Consider the following 8,099-nt stretch of genomic DNA (forward strand, 5'->3'; position numbering starts at 1 on the left):
ATAGCTACAATTTCAGTCTTTCAACACTGGTTTTATGAATCCTTCCTTAGATGGGAGTGCCATTTACAGAATAAAGCAAGTACGGGGAACCCTGGTATATAGGTAGTACCCTGCTGAAAGTGACATCTACGTTTTTGATCATTGAGGTTGCATCTTCTATTAAACTCTGTTCGAGTAGAAAGTTTATGGATCATTTTCTTTTTGAAGTTTCTTGTCTTGTATGTTGCAATAGGCATTTGTTTTTTATGATCAAAATTGCTGCATTATTCGGCCAAATATTTGACTATTTTTGAAAGTTCTTTCAAAGGATTATTCTGTAATTGATGCTACCCCATTTTTTTTTCCCATATAGCTCATGGGATTTTCATTTCTCTTGCAGGGGAACTTCGATCTTGTTGGAAATAATTTTCCTGTATTCTTTGTTCGCGATGGTATGAAGTTTCCAGACATGGTTCATGCATTGAAACCAAATCCCAAAAGTCACATTCAAGAAGACTGGAGGATTCGAGATTTCTTCTCTCACCACCCAGAGAGTTTGCATATGTTCACCTTTCTCTTTGATGATCTTGGAATCCCTTTAAACTACAGGCATATGGATGGGTCTGGTGTCCACACCTTTACCCTTGTTAATAAGGCTGGGAGGCAAACCTATGTGAAGTTTCATTGGAGGCCTACTTGTGGAGTTAAGTGTCTATTGGATGATGAAGCAGTTGTAGTAGGTGGGACAAACCACAGTCATGCAACCAAGGATCTCTATGATTCTATAGCAGCAGGCAACTATCCTGAATGGAAACTTTTTATCCAGACAATGGATCCTCGGGATGAGGATAAATATGACTTTGATCCTTTAGATGTTACGAAATTTGGCCCGAGGATATCTTTCCTCTTCAAACTGTAGGACGCATGGTCTTGAACAAGAATATTGACAATTTCTTTGCTGAAAACGAGCAGCTTGCATTTGCTCCTGCTCTTGTTGTTCCTGGTGTCTATTACACTGAAGATAAGCTACTCCAAACAAGGATATTCTCATACTCAGATACACAAAGGCATCGACTTGGACCCAACTATTTGATGCTGCCAGCCAATGCACCCAAGTGTGCACATCACAATAATCATCATGAGGGATTCATGAACTTCATGCACAGGGATGAAGAGGTTGGTAAATAATTTTAATCTTTTTCTTTTTCAATACCTCTCGTATTACTTGGACATCGAGTCAATGTTCATGGAGAGATTTGATTTTTACAAAACAATTGCTGGAATTACAGGTCAACTACTTTCCATCAAGGTTCGATCCAGTTCGTCATGCTGAGAGATTTCCCATTCCTTCCCATACCCATACTGGCAAGCGGGAGAAGGTAAGATCTCACCACTTCTCCAGAATTTGGTGATAGATCTGTGATTTTTACAATATTATGATACAATGACAGTTCGTTATTGTAGTATGTATGTGGCGTAGTGGCGTTTTTCTTGATAATTTTTATTTTTGAAAAAGATGTTTGTACTATTTTAGTTTGAAACTCAAAATAGTCTGTTTTTGGAGACTATTAATTGCATGCTTTTTGTTTTATTCGATAGTTTTTCTCTTTGTGATTATGATGACAATGACTTAGATTATTGCTGCTTTTTCTTGGATTTGGATATATCGTCACAGTTGATGATCTAACGTTTTTCAGTTTATCATAAATTTATTTCTGTTTGTTGGTTCAGTCCACTTTGTGTCTTGGCTATTCGATGCATCTTCCCTTAATTTATAAGTTGATTTCATTTAAGTGTTAGGAAGGGCTTTGCCTTGTCATCAGTCAAATTCATCGTTTACAAATTGGGGAAGTAAAGATTGCCAAAAGAGAAATGTGCAAGTCTAAGAAATATTGGATATTTTTTGGTATTTGCAGTGCGTGATAGAGAAGGAGAATAATTTCAAACAACCTGGAGAGCGATATCGTTCATTTGCACCAGAACGGTAGGTTGGCTTGATTTCTAGTAGTCAATTCATTGTTTTTGTTATATGGATAGAAATTACAGTGATGATTTTAAATTGCAGGCAAGAGCGTTTTGTGAAGCGATGGGTGGCAGCTTTGTCAGATCCTAGGGTCACCCATGAAATTTGCAGTATTTGGATATCTTACTGGTCACAGGTTTGCCATTCAGACTCTCTATATTTCGTTTGAGCTACTATGATTGTGATCCTTTTTATACATCCGTTGGAATAACCTATTATTGATATTAATTATTAATCACATGGATTGGTGCAGTGTGACAAATCATTGGGTCAGAAGATAGCAGCTCGCCTTAACATGAAAGCAAATATGTAAGAAGTTCGAACTGCAGCATGCAATGTGGGATACGACATTTTATAATAGGATGCTGCTGCTTGTTAATCTTTCTACATATATGAAGGGCAGGAGAAAGAGGAATTCTCTCTGTGAAGATAAAACTGCTTTTACTTTAGTACATAGTGCTAGTGGTTCATGAAATTGAAATTACAGCTGATGATTTATCAGTGATTGGACATCTGTTAGGTCCAGGGGATAGATACCTACTTATGAACTTTGACAGGTCTATTGTCATGATGTATTGGTATCATATATGGTCAAATTGAATAAATTCTGTTGAGAAATGTTTATGAAAGAATATCGGTTGTCAGCCTCGATAATAGGTAAAGAAATAACCTTGGATCATAGCTCCGGCAAAAAGATATTCTTTGACCAGAGCTCTTGCGAAACTACAGGTGATATTGTTGTAGACGTACCTTTTATTGTCATTTGGTTTTATGCCTTATCTCGATTCTCAAAGGTACTGTAGTCGAAACGAATGGGTGGGTGAGCGTTAGGGAAGTCGAGCGTCAAAATAAAGACTGATAATATTACCTATTGCTGGAGGAAACATTCTCGGCCTCGTTTGTCTTGTTTTTCCCTCTGCATGGTGCAGATACAGTGATAGTCAACCTTACTGACACCTATTTTTCTCTATTTATTTTTCCCTTGGCATAGTGACAGTTAGGTTCCTTTCTTTGAGTGATTTTTCCTCATTTTCATTTTTCCCATTGCACGGTGACATTTTGGGGAAGTTTCTACCCTAACTCAATTGTGTTTGATTGCAAGGTAGTTGAGGAGTGTAATTGTGTTTGATTGCAAGGTAGTTGAGGAGTGTGTGATATACCTGGGCAAGAAAAGATAATGTCAACAAAATTCTAAAACAAAAGAAAACAATGGTCCACACCACGAGAGATTAATTTTGAAAGCCCTTGATTGGAAAAAAAATAACAATTTCAAAGCTATTGATTGAAAAATAGCAGTTTTCAAAGCCAGATAAAATTTTTAAGTATCCCGTAGCAATCTTAATCTATCGAGACTGGTATTAGATTACAATCCTAATTCCATACTCTGGATTGGATTATAGAAAGAGGCACACAAATGGACTAAAAACATAGCACAAAATCCCCAGGACAGGGAGCTGCCGCCTCCTAACCAACATTTTTTCAGTATCACAAAGGCTTCATGTGATACTTCTCATGAACAGATTTCTGTTTTAATATTTATGCCCCAAGAGGCTTCCATTGACAGGTGGTCTGCTTCTCCTATACTAATACTTTCTGTTGTGTGAATTTGTTATTTTATATCAAACATCCAACTTCCACTATAGTATCTGTTCACTGTGCATGATTTTTGTTATTTTCATGGCCTTCTCATGGGGGGTTGGAATAACAATCAGTTGATCTTCATGAATTCATTTCTGTTTTCTCATAATGATAAAACTGGAGTTAAACTCTCATTTGTTTGCGGTGTTTTATGAATATGAACAATCTCTTTACAAATCATTAGACTTCCTCTAAAGCTTGGGTTAAACTCTTTAGTTCATTTGCCTGCATTGTTTCATGAATATGAACAATTTCTCTTTACAAATCCTAAAAATTCCTGTTGAAATGGATCCTCTTTTCGTACGTCTGTCCAGATTGAGCTCTGACACGACGTCTTCTGCATTTTGATGGGGGTTGGGAGGATAACCAATGCTTTTTCTCTGTTAACTTGTCAAACTAGAACTTTGGGTTGTATGGTTTCACTTGCACCATCAGCATATTTCTTTCATGCCATTCTTCTTGACTGGAAAGATTCAATGATGCGTTTTTATGGCAGTTGATCATGAAACTATATTGTTGCATCTTTAGAACATGGAAAGCTTCAGTGATGTCTTGATGTCTTTTCATGGCAACTGATCATGAAAGGACATTGTTGGAACATCTTAGACCAACCATGCAACATTTGTTTCTAGTCGATATTACTATGAAGTAAGAACATACATTGGTCCACTTAATTGCCAATCCTCAACTTTATCTGGTGGGGAAATAGTGAGATGGATGTGTACTAAATGAGATTCGTATCTTAATGCGTATTTTCAGTTTGTTGTGATCTACCAGCTGCTGAATCTTCAAGAGAAGCCAAACGTCATTTAGTGTCATTTCTGCCGGAGGAGCCACAAGAAGATAAAGGGCTCAATATTTGTAGGGTATGTGTCCGTTTCCCTGATGGCCAGAGAGTGCAGAGGACGTTTCTGCACACCGATCCAATGCATTTACTTTGGTCTTTCTGTTGCTCTCAAATTCAAGAAGCAATTATTTTGGTCTTTCTGTTGCTCTCAAGTTCAAGAAGCTGCAGAGGGCCGGCCGTTTAGATTGGTATATATAGTTCCTGGTTCATCTCAAACATTAAATTATTATCATAAGAGCCTAAGCTTCGGAGATGCTGGATTTTCCAATTTGCTCATATCCATGATCTGGGAATGAGATGTGATTAATGCATCTGTAAGTAAATTGGGAAGATTTCAGCTTTCAATCAATAAGCATTTATCAGTGTTAATTGCTTTGTTCAGATAACAAGTATTTAGCAGGGTTGATTGCTTTCTTCAGTTTTGTTACAAGTTCTGATTCCTTATCTTTATTGAGAAAGAGAAAATTGAAGTGCAAATTTCTGGATAAGTTCTGATTCCTCATCTTTATTGAGAAAAAGAAAACTGAAGTGTAAATTTCTGCGTGAACCAAAATTGATTTCTTTCAATTTAACATTTCTATCGGCCTCTCTTTGCACCTTCCTTTTGGGGCAATTGCTAGTGTAGCATTCATAATATTTAAAATGCATACATTGCTAATGGTCTTACGCTTGATTAAAGATCAGGCAATAAAGTAAACGATTTTGCTTAGCTTTAAAAGTAAAAGTAATATAGGCTAAACATAATATATTTTTCTATTTCATGTCATAATAAAAAACAAAGTTATCGTCTTATTTATTTCATATTGTGTTCAAGATTAGTTTTAATTTATTGGTTGATGAAAAATGATGGGTAAATATTGGTTTGGTGGTTGTTAGTTTTAATTTATTGGTTGATGAAAAATGATTGGTAAATATTGGTTTGGTAGTTGTTGATAGATGTTTAATATATTTTTTTTTTTTATGTTATAATAAAAAAATAGAGTTATAACTTTTTCTTATTTCATATTATATTTAAGATTGGATTTAATTTATTGGTCGATGAAAAATGATTAGTAAATATTGGTTTGTTTGTTGTTGATAAAGTTGTTGTGGTGAAGGATGGGTTACACTGCAAGATGATTGAAAAATTTGAGATTGAGGTTGAGGCAATGGATTGATGATTTCCTTACAACTTTATCATGAGAAAAACATCAAATATAATTTTTAGTAAACAAAATTAACAAATAACAATAATTTATTGTGTAATAATACTATTAAGTCCCTTTTCATCATGGGAGACCAAAAGGAATCAAACACAACATAAAAATAAAGATGACAATTTATCAATTCAACCAAACAAAATGTTATTGGAGGAATTGAAATGTTAAAATAAATTAAGTCGGTTTATTGTGAAAATGTGAAAGAATCAATTTCTTTTTTTATCATTGTGAACTAAAGCCCCATAAAATTTGTTATTCCTCATTATTGCATAAACCCATTTTCTCTATATTTGTTTTTCTCTTCAAAATGTTGTTGTCATGCATACTATATTATATATATATATATATATATATATATATGTAACTCAGTTTTGTTCGCCTCACCTAGTTTTCCTTTTTTCAATATTTTAATGAGAAAAACATAATAATACATGTACATTATTCCTAGTGTAATAAACAATACAAAAAATAGATGTAAAAAATAGTCATTGAGAATATTATCATTTTTAATTCAAAGAGATGATTCATCATATTTTAAATAAAATATAGTGAAAAAAAGTTCAAAGTTGTAATTCAAAAAGGCCCTTTTGCTTTTTGGATGCATGGTTGGTCCTATGGCCATTTTATTTTTCAACTCGTAGTAGGATTTCATATTGACACCCATTGCTTTTCTAGAAAACTATGCCATGTTCATGCCATAGATGCATATAAAACAGTAAGATTGCAAACAAATTGTGCATTAAATACTTGAGAAAAAAGACTTAAGAAAAACATAAAGAAATGGGAATCATTAAGAGAAGAGAAGGATGGATTCTGACTCTGTCACTGACTCATGGCGTCACAATGATGTATTTCAATCATGCTTTTTGTAAACAAAATAAATTCATTGACATTGTGGGTTATTGTTTACAAAGGCATGGCTACTAGAAACTTGTGCAACTTTGTTTGTAGATTGCACATAAGCCCAACTTAAATAATGAAAAAAAATGTATATCAAAATTGAATAATGTGAGATAGTGCTACAACTAGAAAGTAGCTAGTCGTCCCTCCCACAACTACAATGTAATAATATCTTCTTGCAACTTCTCTCATGCCATATACACTCAAAATGCAAATGGATTTGATTTGACTAGTCAAATTGTTATGTGTGAATAAGAAATGAAAAAAATGCAGGATGAAAGATACTACAAAAGGTCGGTGGAAGAAGACTTTGAAGAAGGACAAGACATATGGCGAATGTGTTGAAGTTGTAAATAGAGTTGGTCTTCAGAATATAAAATTATCATTAACGTTTTTATTTATATTTTTTTAAAGCATGTTCTTCATGCTTAGAGCCAAAAGAGTCAAAAAATAATTTATCATGAGTCAAAAGAAAATTTATTTGAGTCATGTCCCATTTGGAAATTTGTAAGAAAAATGATTTGAATTTTACTTTGATTCATAATCCCACAAGAAGACCAAGTCATCCCTCCTTGGACAAGTTGACCTAGTGGCACCTATTCGACCCTCTCGTACAACTATATATAAGAGACAATTTGACCTCTGGAGAACCAATTTATTCATCACAACATCTATCATTTTTTGCACCAAAACAAGAAGAGGAAAGGATGAAGTCAGAGGAGAAAGAAGGAACTCAAAGGAGAAGAAAAAGTCACAATTTTCTACCCTAATGCAGTTCGCGTGTGCGAATTTTCTGAGGTAATTGCAAGGCCGAATTTTGGACTCTACTACAAGTTTGAAACTTTGAGTTTGACATGTTGGAGGATACTTGGAGGGTTTGACTTGGAATATTTGTGGTAATTTGGTATTGGTATTGGCCTTGGTCTTGGTTATCTCTCATTTTGATCTGATTCTGTAAGAGAAGGATTGTTGGGTTTTCCCCTTGTGGGCTTTTCCTTGGCCTTCGGCCTAATTTCTGGCATTCTTTGTCCCATTGTGATCTTAATGTTTTGAACATTTATATAATTGTTTGATGAAGAAATAATAAGAATACACCTAACATTCATAAGTAGTTATCAAGAAGATGAATCAATCATTAAACTATACTACACTTGGTTTCTCAACATGGTATCAAAGCTAAGGTGAAGGAATGAAGCTTGAAGATCACATTTGTTGGCACCCTTGATTGAAGACATCTTTGTAGTAGCTCTCTCTCTCTCTCTTTCAATGACCAAGTACATGAAGGAAGGTCTCAAGGCTCTAAGGATTCTCTTTGAATCCATCAAAGGTTATATCACCAATTTCATCTCAAAACTATCTAGGGAAGTCAAGGATGGAAGTCTCTACTATGCTCTCACAGGTTCGTTTGAAGATAACAACACATGCGTAATAGATAGTGGAACTTCAAGGCGTATGACAAGAGAACATGAGCATATCAACACTCTATCAAAAGGGAGCTCCTTTCACAAGGTCG

General features: G+C 34.7%; 1 pseudogene across 1 annotated transcript; it reads left to right on the plus strand.

Moving 5' to 3' along the window:
- Window positions 1–340: 340 nt before the first annotated feature.
- LOC149190733 (catalase isozyme 2-like) lies at window positions 341–2,634 on the plus strand (annotated as a pseudogene). Its single transcript, XR_016256016.1, has 5 exons — window positions 341–1,155; window positions 1,269–1,358; window positions 1,896–1,963; window positions 2,045–2,138; window positions 2,256–2,634. The product of XR_016256016.1 is annotated as a catalase isozyme 2-like (transcript).
- The last annotated feature ends 5,465 nt before the right edge of the window (window positions 2,635–8,099 follow it).

Source organism: Pinus tabuliformis, chromosome 3_1 (assembly GCF_031772625.1).
Source record: "Pinus tabuliformis cultivar Carrire ecotype Pingquan chromosome 3_1, CPIR1, whole genome shotgun sequence".
Taxonomy (NCBI): Eukaryota; Viridiplantae; Streptophyta; class Pinopsida; order Pinales; family Pinaceae; genus Pinus; species Pinus tabuliformis.